Raw genomic sequence first — 15,277 nt, forward strand, 5'->3', positions numbered from 1 at the left:
ACTGGGTAGTTATTTTTCATATCATATCCATTCAGAGAGGTAGTGAGGTACTTGCTATCTAGTGAGTGGTATGCTTTGATTGGATTTATATTTGCCAAAAACTCCTCTTTGTAGGATATTTTTTGGTAATTTTGCCCTCGGTGATAAGCTGCTTGGAATTTTGAACTGCTTGGATTTTAAGTGTGTTTAAAACGTTTTCCTTTTTTGTAATTAAGGTTTTATGTTCAATTGATAGGTTTTGTTTAATCTGTATGAAAATTTATCATTTTGTGCAAGTGAGGAAGTTGTGTTACACAGCAGTCATTTTACAGTTGGAAGCAGAAAAGGGAGCTTAGCCAGTTGGGAAAGGTGGGATTTTATGTACCTTTTGTCTTTTGAAGTTGTTTTAAAAACACATTTGTAGTTTTTTAAAGGTAGAATTGATTGCTGTAAACAGATTCCAGCCCCTTTTCATTCACTTGTTTTCATAATAGGATGCCGAAAGTCCTTTTTGTTGAAGGGATGTGCAATTTCTATCTTTTGGGAGTTTATATGTTAATACATGGCATGAGTAAGAATAGACATAAAATGTCCACATGTCATAGCAACAACTGGATCACCACAGTCCTGACAGTCTTAGCTGGCTTCACAGAGGCTGATAGTTACTTGTTCGTAGGTGATGTCCAGATCCAGGTTTATCTTAATTCACACCATTTAAGTTTTTATATCTACTTCTTATCTATTGCAAATTTCTACTAGGTAGTGATACATTTGGGTTAGCTCTCATATTCTTTTTAGCAAGGGACTCACCTGCAGAAAAGAGTTACTGGTTTTGTCATTTATAGTTTAGCTCAACTGGACCGGATTTCCTTACTGCCTGTAGGTGAAACTGACTGACTGAATCAGTTTCACTTGTGGGGAGGAGAAATGAGTACTTTGGGAACAGAGAGCGTGGTGTGGAGGAGGGCTGATTTTTCTTTATTTTCACCCTCCCCTAAGGTAGGAACTCTGCAGTTTGAGAGAGGGAAGGTTGGGACATTATGAGGAAATGGATCACCTGGGACAAGCTGCATTGGGAGCTGAGAGAGGAAGATGTAGAAACGGACAAGGGAAGGATAATAGTGGGGCCCAAAGGGCGCTGGCAAGCCTCTGGTTCTAAGCCCAGGTGTCACGCCTCAGTGCTTTCTGGTGTCCTGGACACGCTGTCCATTTCTTCTCTTATCCTTTGAGACAAGAGGCATGTTTGTGAGTTAATGGAGGAGCTAGAGAGGACAGGGAATTTCAAGATTGGACTTCGAAGACCCCATCTTCCACAAATCCTCCTGTGTACATCTCTCCTCTAAAGGTACCACTAAAGTATACAGAAGTATTGTTTTGTTTACTTAAATTAGGTCGGAACCTGTGTACACTTATCAGAAATAGGTGTAATATAAACCTAATATACAGACACTGAGGTTTCTTTTCCACCAGTTTCTGACTTAGCCTTGTGGGCAACATGTGTGTGTTGTCCATGAAGTAGTGTGTTCTATTTGGTTCTTCCTTTTAAGGCCTCAGCCTTGGTCCTCCAAAACCACAGTCTTGGTCTCCTGGGACTTGAGCCATTTTGTCCCCTGCACCTTGGAATTTCCCTCCTCCCCATATATACAATTTGTGCCTTTGTTCTCAGCCCTTGATATTTTTGCCTTTGTCTTGAGTGCCTTCTGAAACGATTGTGTGGTGGCTGGGCACTGCAAAATGAGTCAGTTCCTGCAGTTTGGTTACAAGTTCTCAAAAAGTATTTCAGAATGTGGATGTGGTCAGCAGAGTCATTTTCCAGGCATCTAAAAGGAAACCCACATCAACTGTAACAATTGAGCTTCGAACTGATGGCTCTACACTCTAAAATGGGCCTGCTTTTTCTCAAAGCCTGGAACTGCCTTCCTATCTAGTCTCTACAGATCTTAAAGGGGAGTTTATCTTCATGTTTATAAATCACATTTTACCTGCTACCATTTGCACACACAATGCCATAGAGGTTTTGACCTTTGTCGCTTCTGAATGTGTATCAAACTTTGACATAAATTATTTTTATAAGATGAAATCTGTGGGCTTAGAGTGTAATTAGCATGAAGTTTGAAATATGGCTTAGAAACAAATTTTGATAATTTAGTGAATGTACTAAGGAATAATCTAAGGTGGTTTAGATACTGCTAAAGTGCATGGACATAGTATTTTATTTATGAAGTTCGAACTTTGGTAAACCTAGCAGTAATACTGATATGTAATAAGTAAATCCATTTCAAGGTTTAAAAAACGTTCAAGTTTGTAACAAATATTTAGTGATTATTTTGTGCATTTTTTATCCTCTCGAGTACTTTGAATTGTGTAAAACTTGATTGAGTTCCTAGTTTCCAGTCTCGAACCACTCATGAAAACTAATGGCACTTTCAATAATGGAGCAAGCAACAAAATTAAAAAATGGGCAAGTGATCTGAATAGACACTTTACCAAAGAAAGCACAGATGACATAAGCTCATGAAAAGGTGTTCAACAGCGTTAGTAAGGACATGTGAACCAACAAATGAGGTCCTACTACACACCTTTTTGAATGGTTAATAATAAAAGGGCTGAGCATATCAAATGATGACTAATGTACAGGATTTAGAAGTCTCATGCATTTAGGTAGAAATGCAAAATGGCACAAACATTTTAGGAGACAATTTGGCAATTTCTTAAAATGTTAAAAACCATTACGTTTCAGTTCTTCCACACAGAGAAGAGAAAGCATGTGTATCTGACTCTTCATAGTAGTTTCAATGAGTTATGACTAAGAACTGGAAACAAATTGTAAATTATCCACTGGATGGATACTAGTCAATAATGAAAAATTGTCAACTATTGTCACCTCAAATAACATGGATGACCCTGGCCTATGAGAATAATGCTGTATTATCCATTTGTATAAAATTCTAGAATTGTAAAACCTATAATGACACAAAGCAAATCAGTGGTTTCCTGGGTGGTGTAGGTAGGGGTGGCAAAAGGGAGGGATTTGTATTTATTTATAAGAAACCTTGGGGCTAGTGAATAATTTTGTCATGATAATGGTGATTTCACAGGTGTGTATGTGTATCAAAATTTATCACATTATACACTTTGAATATTTACCAGTTTTTTCATTCTACTTCATTTACAAAAGCTGAAGAAAATAAGTCATTCTTAGTAGTATATGGGGGTTAAAATGTCATTATTTAGAAAAATAAAAATTACTATCTGTGAGATAAAAAACCTGATAGAGTTTTAATATATGAGGGGTGGAAATATTTATGTAGCTTTCATCATAGTTAAACAGTAAGCACAATAAATGCGTGTCTTTAACTTCTTCTGTTTAGTTTACAAGATATTTATGCAAGTGGTTCAGGAAGTATCTTTTCTAGCTTGGTGTGGGGTCAGCTGCACGCCTGCTTTATAAGCATTTGCACTTACACGCCACTGTTGTAGCTCCCATTGTCTGATGGGGTTGCAGCATCTGAAGCTGGCTGTAGGTTGCAAAGAGAAAACACAGAAATGCCTACCATCAGATTCTGCCATTGTTAAAGAGATAAAACTCTTACATTTGTGGAGCTCATAAAACTTTATTATTTTATTATTTTTAAGCTTTGAGGTATAATTGCTAAATAAGTATTTTATATATTTATAGTTAATTGATGTCTTGTTTGTGTACATTATGAAATGAGTACCACACTCAAGCTCATTATCAGATGCATTACCTTACATAATTATCAGTTTAAGATCTACTCTCAGTAAATTTCAGGTATACAGTACAGAATTACTCTCATAAACCTCACTGTGTGTGCTCCTCTCCATAGTCCTGTTAGAGGTAGTGTTAGTATAGTCTCATTTGCTTGAGAAGCAAACTGAGACCCAGAGAAGCCAAGCTGTTTGCCTAGATCACAGAGCCCCCATTCCCCTTTTTTTAGGGAGAAAGATAACTGTTCTCTCTCCTATCCCCAAACTTAGGTCATTGAATACTTGGCCAAGGCCCTTGGCTCGTCAATTTGTCAGGCAGTTAGTAGAGTCCCTTCTATTTGTATATAAGACAATGGTGGCAAACCTATGGTGTGTGTGCCACAGCGAGCATGCAGAGCCCTAGCAGCCTGACATTCAGGTTTAATTGCAGTGTTGGCACTTGATGATAAATAAGTGAGTTTTGGGTTGCAGTCTGGGCACTTGGTCTCTAAAAGGTGTGTCATTACTGAAAGGTATTCAAGGTAGTGGTCTCCTCTAATCCTTAATTCCTTCACCTATAAATGGATAATAACAACCTCTGACCTCCCAGGGTCAATGTAAGAGTCAAAGAGCCATGAAAACTGGACAGCCCTGTGTGCCCAGTGGATGTTGATGTTTACTGTGTGATCACTCTCAGGTGCCTGGATTATTGATGACACAGTGCCAAGTAGGTGGCTGAGTAGACCCAACAGAAACATGGAAGCTTAATTCCATTTGTTGCCTGTGGTTTCTTTAACAGTTGGAAAGTTGCATAATACATGAAATCCACGGCACTGGGTCACTTTAAATTCTTATTTACAAGATACTAAATAATCATTAGTTGGTCCCCAGTGACTCTCAAAACAGAGTTAAAGGCAGGTGCCATTGTGTTTGCTATGCCTGGCACCCCCCCTACCCTTGGTTGTTTTGACTGCACATCTCTCCTCCACATAATTACCACTTTCAACGGCCTTCTTCTTTTTAGGTTCTTGATTTGGGGGCAGTGGCCCCCAAGATTCCAGAGAATTTCTGGTTCTTTGGTCACCCACATTGTTCCCAGCATTTGTGATAAACTGCATGGGGACCATTTTACATTCTTCAGTACTCTCTGGGCAATTTTGGAAAACTTGAGTTCAACACCTTCAGATAGGTTTATATCCTGCAGGATTTCTTGGATACATTTGTAGTGAAATTTTAAGGGGTCATATGGTATTCGAGCATTTCTCTGATTTAATAGATCCAAAGAACTTTTTGTAAATCATCTCTTGGTTGAAGGCTCCAAAGGACACACTTTGGGAATTCCTTTTTGTAACTTGTTCTTTGATGTGTTGGTAAAATGACTATTTTCCTAAGAGCTTTCTGTCTGCCCCACTGGCCCATCTAAAACAAAACTTACTTGTATTCTTGGCTGGGTCTTGAGTCCCAGTTTCTAGAACTTTTAATTAATGGATTAATGGTTTAAAGACTCATTCAGGTGTTTTAACCATAAAAGTTAGGGGATATAATAATGTGAGATCACAATGTAAAGTTTTGTTTGAGGATGAAACTCAATCAAGGGAAGCCTGATTTTTTCTTGTATATCGTTTAACGAAATCCTCTAATTCTGCCCTTTTAAGTGTCTGTATTTTTACCCCTAATTCTGTAGTCCATTATTGCTTTCATAGGGGCAGCTGTGGAAGAAAAGTAGTGACATACATGACATTTGGTGTGCATATACTATTAGTGATCCCAGGGTGAGCATTCCATTTAAAGCATAAAAAGAATGGTCATATCAGGAATTCTATTCCAGTTTGTTCCTCAGATAACAGAATTTGGTAATTACAGTAAGGTTTTTAGGAGAGACAGTGCCAGAATGAATAGTAATTGTCCATGAGAAATTTGAGTGCTCTTGCTGCTGTCCCCTACCAGCTAGGGACTGGAAGCAGGAAAAGGAATGTGGAGTTTGGGGGTTGAAGTCAGGAGGATCAGGTGGTTGATTACAGACCTACATAGAAAGGGACCATTCCTGGCTTGTCACACTTATATAGAACATTTAGAGTGTGTGTCCCAGTAAATGTGTCTTCTGGCTCTGAGGCTCCTCTTCTATCACTGCCGATTATATCTAGAGTGCTTGTTCTAGATGAAAGTTGCCTTTCATTTTGTGAGCCTTTCCTACCCTGCCGTTGTCTCTACCCAAGGGTTTTACAATTTGTCGGGGCAGGGTAGTTGCTGAAGATGAAACCAGGGCCTTGCACCTGTTAGATACGTGTTCTACCACGAAGCTAGAGCTACATCCCCAGCACTACACACACACACACACACATGCACGCACGCACGCACGCACACAGTCCTCCCTCCTGGAGCCAGTCCCTTCAAGGCATACCTCTCCTGACCTCTTTCTCCGCTCTCTTCTTTCAAAGAGGAACCAGATTTCCCCTGTTACTTACCACCAATATAAACAGCAATCTTGTTTCTGTTATTTCCCCTTTCAACCTAGTGATGAAGTTGGCCACTGCTGCTCCCCACTCCTTGCACAGGAAGAAAGACTTCCTTCCTTCATCTTTTGCCTTCCTCCAGACCTATGAATAATCGTCTCTTTCTTATAGATTCCGGACAGTCACCTTTTCTAAATTAAAAAACAACTCCCAAGGGTTGCTCCTCCTGCATCCTTCCCCTCCCAACCTTCTGGTTTTTCTGGTAAACTTCTACATAGGTAATCGTGGGGGCACACGAAGCTGTTACCTCATTGACAAGTGACTGGGTGTTCTGGATAGGTGTTGGGCTTCTCTTACACACCTTTCTGCTGTGGCTACATTGACTGATAGCTCTCCTCCTTGTTCTTTGTCATTTGCAGTGGCTCTCCCTGTTCAGTATCCCTTGTTTTATATTTCAGACTCTGCCCTTGTAGACTAGCTCCAACTGTATGGCAGCAGGTGATCTTTTGATGTTTTCCTCTTCATCATTTTTTAAAGCCTTATTTCTGAGTCTGATTTTTGCTTGTATTAGTAGACCCTCCACAGTCAGCACAGACATAGTCCAGCATCTACCAATAAGGAGGGAAGAGGAAGATTGCTGTCACCAGGATGTTGCACAACCCTTGGTTCGTACTGAGCTCTTTTCTCCAAATTCTTTGTATTTCCTTACAATAGCTTGAAGAACTGGGAACATGTATACTGTGTGGCCACCACTTTTGGAGCAGATACTTAATTTATAGATTAGGAATTTATACTGGTATCTTTCCCCATTTTCTAGAATTTAAAAAATAATCTAATTCTCCATTTTTCTTCCATTTAACACATTTCAGACTAGTCTTTCTTTAAAGTCTCTATGAACTGTTCCATTTTCTCCTTGTAGAATTCACATTTTTTTTCCATTCCTCTTTGCTGAATGCTATGTGTGCTGTAGCAGGGTTGGGCATTAGATAGTGTCTGTAGGTATGATGTACACATTTAGCCCTTCATCATTTTCAAGTCATTTTTGTTAGTTATTCTAAATCTTCACAGTTTACCTGTTAGATTGTCTTCCTCTATCTTTGTGGTATGAGCCATTTGTATAGATCACCTAATTTTAAAAATTGACATACTACCATTGAACGTATAAGAATTGATACTCATAAAGTCTCTGGTTTATGTAAGAAGGCCTCATATGATTACAGTACAGAATAGTTCATTTTATAGTCATCATAAGCAAAAGAATTTGCATATATGGATGTTTCCTTTCTTCCCTTCTCCCTAATTACCTGTTCAGTTATCTTGCCAGAGTTGATCTTGTTCCTAATTACAGGAAGTGGAATGTTAGGATAGGCTTCTTGAGCCCCAAGGACTCTTCAGTCCTGTGAAGTCTGTGGTCATATATGAACGTTCACTCCAAGACCATGCTAAGTTGTAGGCTAAGTGATCTGGGAGCCAGCCCTTCGTAGTTTGCAGTTAACTTTCCAGAAGAGGCTGGGAATGACCTTAGCATCTTAGAAGATTCTCTTGGAGCTGGGCGGGCAGTGTACAGAGGCCAAATATTTGCTCCTTCATTCATCTGAGCTGAGTGGGAACTTGGTGGGAAGAGTCATGGGAGACCAGAGTTTTATACCATGAAAATACTGGATGAAAGAAGGAATTCTGTCCAGTGGTATAAAGCAGAGGCTTGGTGATTTGATTGAAAATGAAGCCTACAATTATAAACACGTGTTGAAAATTCTAGAAAATAACACAAGGTTTAGAAGTGTGACCAAATATAAAAAGACTCCAGTAGTAGCATAGACTAGTAATGGATTAATTATAATAAAGACAAGAATTCTTCACTGTGTTGTACACTGCCAATATTGTATGAAGAGAATGCCTTGGGGATTTCTTCCACAAAGGGAGGAGAGAAGTTATTTGTTACTTAGATTAATACTACCCTTTTTTCTGAGTGTTTCGATGAGTAAGATGATTAATGTTTTAATTTAGTGATTGGTTAAAAACATTGATTTTCATTGGGAAGGATTAAAGGCATACACTTAATTGCTAAATTATTTTTTAAAATCTAGGCTGAGTGTGTCTTTATGGGCTATCAGTGATTTTGCCCTTAGAAGCTTATTTTAGAATCGTGTGCTAACCCCAGTCCCTTCCTAAGCCTGTTCAGGCTGGAATTATTTGGCAGAGTATGTCTTTTATAAAAGTGTCTTGAGCAGGAATGTCCCAGAAAATGTTCACCTCAACTTGAAGATTGAGCAGTTTACTAAATAGAGAGATGTGAGGATCAACTGACCATCAGCTGGTATAAATGTTTCTGGTCAGTGTGGTCACAGGATCTCAGGTATGCAAGAGCTGGATGGACTGCAACCACATGCCTGGTTGTGGTGATACCTTGGCTCACATGCTCTAATGTAACACAGGAGGAATCCAAGTTCAGAAGAATGTACTTTAATTAGACACCTATATTTAAAGATTGGTTTCTCCCCTAGCATAATTTCTCCCCATGGCATACTACATGTACATGGGGCCATTTCTTTCCTCGTCTACAGTTAATTAGACCTTTCACCTTTCATTCTTACCCACATGGCAGGCAGTTTGTTTCTTTTAATAAATAAAACAGTGTTACTGAAGCATAATTGATAAAAGGATGGCACATATTTCATGTGGACATGTTGAGTTTTGACCTGTGAAAACACCTGTAATATCCCAATCAAGGTCATTGACATACTGAATATTTTTCAAAGCTTTTTTTACAGGGTTGGGGTGGGGGATAAGACCATTGAACATGAAACCTATCTGGCAGGACGCAGTTTTTGGTCACTTTTAAAGTAAACTCTGACTTTGTTAGAATAGTAGACTGGCTTCTGCTCTTTCAAACCCATAAAGATGTTTTTGATAGAAGTTGACCATATTCTTTAGTTTGACAGAAGGCTACTGTACTAAAACATGTGAAATGTTGTGGATGGGGACTAGGGTGACACATGGGACTAAGCTTCACAGGATTATAGGAAATGGAACCGGAAAACATTTAGAAATTTTCTTATTAAAAAGAAATAGATCCTTTCACTTTTGAATTTTAAAGTCACTCGGACAGGGTTGACTTAACAAAAGTTATTCTGGCAATGCTATGAAATTGTTCATTTATCTTTATTTACTTCCACATATGGTCCTTGGAATCAAAATTTCTTCACAGAAGCAGCACATGTATATTTAAGGAGGCTTTCTGAAGGGAAAATAGAATTGCCTGGATAATCTCTTTTAAAAGACTGGGTAATTCTAAACTCTGTGTGGCTGAATGACCCATGAAGCAGCATTTATTTAATTTCTGGAGAAGCTTTGATGCGAATGTCTTTTTTTATCTGGCAGCTTGGCTTTAAACATCACTGTGTTTCTTTGCTTCTTGATTTGGCCTACAGACAGACCTCCCCAGTTTGAACTGTGGAGTGTAAGCTCCTCAAATTGTAGGGTAACTTTTCAAGTAATGGACTTCATTGCAGTTGAAAGCAGGCTGTCCAACAGCAGGTGGCAGGCTTAACTTTTAATCAGTTTTTTTTTTCTTCTCTCTTTAAACTCATTTCCTACTTCAAATGGTCATTAGAGTGGATGAAGTTTCCTATTATTGTTTTTGCTCTGTTTGCACTGTGAATAAGAGTTACACTTCTATGGCACGAGGCTTAGTTCTCTTCTTAGTTACTAGATAGCACGGTTATATAATATGATTATATACTTAACATTTCTAGTCTAATACAATGTCTTTCGATTTTTATTTCTAAACTTTGAAAATGCATCATTGGTAATATTCCATGCTGTGTACATTCTGTATATTCTGAACTTTATGTTTTTAATAAGTTTACACATATATCCTATTGTATTAATGGTCTACACTAATAAAGTAACATGTAATATTTTATTTACAGTATTTCCTATTATAATATCTAGATAAATTTTTTTTTTTGGTACCGGGGATCGAACTCTGGTCCTTGGCTTGCACAGCAGGCAGCGAAACCACTGAGCTAAATCCCCAGCCCATACCTAGATAAATGTAAGAGAAGGAAAAGCTCACCTTAACTTTTGTTCTTTAAATGTTATAAGATTTGGAGGGTAAAGGGGGCAGACTTTGAGAATTTAAAGTACGATTCTTTTCTAATTGGAAGAGGAATTAAATTTATATGAGATAGGGCTGGGGATTTAGCTCAGTGGCACCACACCTGCCTCACAAGTGCAAGGTCATGATTTTGATCCCTGGTCCCCTCCAAAAAAATTATATAAGATAATCCTGGATTTTGGCCATTGGAACTAACCAAATGAAACCCCTGTCTCACTTTTTTGGACTTACTCATAAAAGTCAAGTTATAAATAGGTATTATGGTTTATGCAATGTAAGTGTGTGTGTGTTTTATTTTACATTGAGGGTAAAATTTAGCCAAACTTATGTAAATGGACCTTTTCACCAGTTCACTATGTATTTCTCTAGTGTATAGGTAAATGCCAGAACGCACTTCATAGATGAGATTGGTTTTAAATTACTTAAAAATTTAAAAAAAACAAATAATCAAACAAAATGTTATTTCACCTTCCAAATTCCATCTACTTTTATCTTTTCCCAAAGATCTAACCACACTGGTAAAGCACTGTTATTATAACTTGGCCATGGATCACCACTTAAAATTAGGCATTTGTGATTAAATAGTTAAATCATTCCCTAGATAATGTATATCTTTAGCACCACCACCCCCTTTTTTAAAAAGAGCTAACAAACACATTAAAAAAACCTTTCCTCTTGGTAATAGATATTTGAGGGTAATTTGGTGGTTCAATTCCACGTCCAATCAAATTATACTACAGTTCTAAACCTTTGAGAACTTTCTCCCAATTGATAACTCTTGACATTTTTCTAAATGATTACTGAAGTATTTTAAAATCATAAGAGGGTGGGATGAAAGATGTGTGTAATTTTTTCAAAGTTGCATGTTCACTTAACATTCAAGAATAACTGTAGAAAACAATAATTGGCCATGTTGGTCATGTGCTAATATGACATCAGACATTTTTCTGCTTTGGTGTCTTTGTTCTGACTCTTGGTTCTTTCCTCATAGTGTCCGTTTCCTTCCCAGGTACGTGCATGCGTCTGCTCCTCTTCATCTAGACTGCTCAAATATCAGGCCCTCAATGAGACATTTCTTGACCGCCTTAAAAAATAGCATTCTTCTTAACTGTTTATTATTCCATGAAATTACTATACATACCTGTTGGAACATTTTCCTCTCTTTTTTGTACCTTCATCTTAGATTCTTAGTTTCATGAATATGGGGATTGGGTTTACAGTATTGCATCCCCAGTACCTGAAATAAAATACAGGGAAAAGACACAGTATTTTCTGGGTATATCAGTGAGTGGGCTAATGGGAAGGTCACCTATCCCGGGAATTTATCTGAAACCTGCATTGTGTCATGAGAGGAAAGGTTGGAACTGATATACTGGTGAGCTGGTGCTTTGAATAATATGTAAGATATCTTTTCTGCAAAGGTCTTGGATGTTTTAGACATTTCATTTTTAAAAAGCTGTATTATCTTCCACTTATAGCAGGAAACAATTTTTACTACAATTCACCTATGTACACTGTTGCTACACCAGCCAAGTTAAAGTTACAGAAAGTAACAAAAATGATCCAAAGCTACAATTAAATGATTGATTGGGTTTGTTTACTTACTCTGTTTTTGTTTTTCTCTATATGTATTTACATTTTACTACAGAACATCTCTAATAGTCAGTTACAGATTTTCCAACAAGGAATCATGCACATTCTAGAAGGCCATTTTGTTTTGTTCACTCCTGGATCTCTAGCACCTGAGACAGTATGCAGCACTTTACTGAATGTCATTCAATCACCATTTGTTGAATAAGTAAATGAATATAGAATTTGTTTCAAACTGCATACATGGAGTTATTGTCAAAATATCAATTTACAACCCAAAGAAAAATGCAGTTGAAATCTCTTGAAATTGTTTGCACATTAGTTTCCAGACTAACATCTTTTCTTTCCTTCCACAGAGTCTCTCCAGAAGGCCACAAATGGTCCAGCTGCCAGAAAAGTATAGGTGCCCTCAGTGGCTCAGTAGCCAGTGTAGATCCTGTCTTTTGTAATCAGTAGCTACATCTGGCTACTGGGTCTCTGATGACATCTTCTAACTTCTGTTACAATATCCTAAGAAGATTATTGGTCCATCTTCAGTAATGAAAGCTTCGCTTTGAGTCACACACAGAGAGTTTTTGAAGTGTGATAACCTCCATTATTTGCTGGGTTTTAGAAACTATTACGGTTTTATGAATAATGAGAGGTCTGTTTGCTTTCATATCACAAAGGGGTAGATTTCGATTGTTATATCCTCTGTCCCCCTTCTTCCCCTTATGAAAGGAATCATTTGCTATCTATCTATATCTATCATCTATCTATCATCTATCTTACTTGATATACATCCATCCACCTACCTAACCTATCAGTCCATCCTTCTGTCCATACATGAATAGAGGACACTTATATGGCCTTTTGAAAATAACATGATCATTAAATAGTAACACCATAATACAGTGGTTTGAGGAAACTTCATTTTTAGTAGGTGAGTCTCAGCAATTCTGACTTTAGCTTGTCTTTTTCCTGTGGTAGAAATGAGTTACTAATTTTGACATCTTTAATGCAGTAGGTAATTATGTTGAAATAGTACTGGGGGAATGACTTGTGGGCCGAACCTCCAGGTCTGGGGCATGAACCTGGCATACAATGTAGATTTCTGTGTTTGTTGGGCAACAGCTACATTGTCTGCTGGGTTTCAGGCTACCTGGAAATATGTTCTCCATTGACTATGTCATCATTGCTGCATACTCTGAGTAACTTTTCCATAAAACATGTCAGTGAGGTTTACCATTGGACAGTACAGAGAAGGGGTCCTATGAAAATTGTTCATTTCAGCAAAGAATGATTTCATTGTGAATTCACCCAAAAGGGTCTCACACCAGCCTGCAAAACTGAATGAACCAGAGACAAGCTATAACATTATCCTTCCTTCCCCTACCTCTACTCTTAAAGCTTAGGGTTATTACGAGTTGTTTTGCTTCTATTTGTGTACTTAGGATCAGAAAGTGTAGTATCCATGGGCCTAATTACACTACCCTGTCACTTCACCATTCCTCTGCATTTTGCCTTCTCACCCACCTGCAGAAATCAGGTTTATTTTTGTAGTCCCTTTACCATCATCCTTATAACTTTTATGAATGACCCTCAGCCTCAACAGAATGTGAATCTTCCACTCTGCCCTGACTTCCCATTTCCATCATGGATGTGCCCCCCCCATACCAGGGGATCGAACTCAGGACTTTGAGCTTGTCATGCAGGCGCGGCACCACTGAGCCTACATCCTCTGCCCTCCATCATGTGTTTCTTGAAAGTGAATTAGGTAAAGTGGATTATTTACCACTTTCACCAGCTCTCATGAAACTGAAAAAACTATTTTCTTAGGGAATGACAGAGAACAGGTAAAGCTAACACAACAATTTACAGGATAAAAAGGGACAAGAAAATGGAGTAACTTCTAGAAAACAAGAATTTTATAATATGTTTTGTTTGCCTGCTCTTGGCAGATTTTAATCCTGTAAGTTTTGAAGAAACTAGCAGTTTAGATGATGAAATTGTTAATAATAAAAAAACTTTTAAAGAGGAATTTATTAGTCCTTGGTCATATGAACTGGAGATTGTTAGTAAGAAACCATGTATTATAAAAGAATATGTTTTAACATTTAAAGTAGAAAATGAAGATAAAGACCAGTATCTTTATGTAATAGTTAATTATAATGATGATGTTTTTGTCATCCTATTCTCAACTCAGTAAAAATAAAGATAATGATGAGCTTTTGTTCTGTGTGTGAGTCTTTTGGTCTCCTATCCACTAATTGGTTCCATCAACTGTTCTGTACCTGAGCCTACTGGCCTTCGTATCCTGGGAAGTCATTCTACTTGAGGTGTTTGACGGCCATTTAAAAGTGATAAATGGATCTTTGTAGCATACAGTCATAATCATCAAAGGAACAGTGTTTTCCTCCTCCTATCTCTACTCCCATACTTCTGACATTCTTTAAATTCCTTTGTCATTAAACAACATGTTGATGGTGGTGCCAGTTGTAAAGAAGAACTCCCTAGTTCCCCTAGTTCTGCGGTCAAGTTTTCATTTCCTTCTCAAGTCTGATTTATCAAATTAGATTGATTCCCAAAACAAAGCCAAAGATTGTGATATAGCAGGAAATACATATTGAGAATTTGTCTTTTGTCCCTGGCACAGAGCACTTAAATCCTTGTACTTTGCTGAGTGATAGCAGTGCTAGGAGCATCTTCTGTTCTACTACTTGGTCTTAGTCCCCAGTTCCTGACACAAGGGTACCTAAAAACCCTTTGAATCCCTAGAGTGATGAGTCTTGTGCATGGTAATGAGATGACTGGTGGCTGGGGTCCCTTGTGTTTATCTTCAGAAGAAAGGGGGCTGGATGCCAGCCAGAAAGACCAAGATGTGGTTTGAAAGTTGGGATTTTCAATCCCATTGCATGACCCCCCAGAGTCTGAGAACAACATCTTTTTAAAAAATCCAGTACTGGGAATGGAACCCAGGGCCTCCCACATGCTGAGCAAGTGCCCTACCACTTAGGGAGTGTGACTTCCCTTGCCCAAACAGCCCATTAATTATTATTTCAGTCTATTTGTGTTAACAAAGTATCTGAGACTGAGTAATTTATAAATAACACTTAGATTTATATTGTTGCATTTCTGGAGGCTGGGAAGTCCAAGACCAAGGTGCAAGCATTCAGTGTCTGGGTGAGAGTCTTGTTGACACAGACTCACAGGGTAGAATTGCAAAAAGGAACCCCAGGCACTATGTAGTTCTCACATAGTGGAAAAGTGGAAGAAAGAGAACCCTTTGTTTGAAGTGCTTTTATAAGGGCCTCAATTCCCATCCCTGAAGGAGGAGACCTCATGCATGACTTACCTCCTGAAGGCCCCATCACAGTGCTATCACATTGACAACCAAGTTTCACCATAAGACTTTGGAGGAAACACGCAGACCATGGCATTCTATCAC

General features: G+C 38.2%; 1 long non-coding RNA gene across 7 annotated transcripts in view; it reads left to right on the plus strand.

Annotated features, from left to right (window-relative positions):
- The window catches only part of LOC110347061 (uncharacterized), a 111,803-nt gene extending 97,741 nt beyond the window's left edge, over positions 1-14,062 (plus strand). For all 7 annotated transcript variants that reach the window (XR_015442421.1, XR_002391417.2, XR_015442419.1 and 4 more), the window contains one exon: positions 12,207-14,062. This is a non-coding gene — a long non-coding RNA (uncharacterized LOC110347061). The remainder of the gene's footprint in view (positions 1-12,206) is intronic.
- The last annotated feature ends 1,215 nt before the right edge of the window (positions 14,063-15,277 follow it).

This window comes from Heterocephalus glaber, unplaced genomic scaffold (genome assembly GCF_053883595.1).
Source record: "Heterocephalus glaber isolate CG9 unplaced genomic scaffold, H.glaber_assembly_v1.0 deba00001547, whole genome shotgun sequence".
Classification (NCBI taxonomy): domain Eukaryota; kingdom Metazoa; phylum Chordata; class Mammalia; order Rodentia; family Bathyergidae; genus Heterocephalus; species Heterocephalus glaber.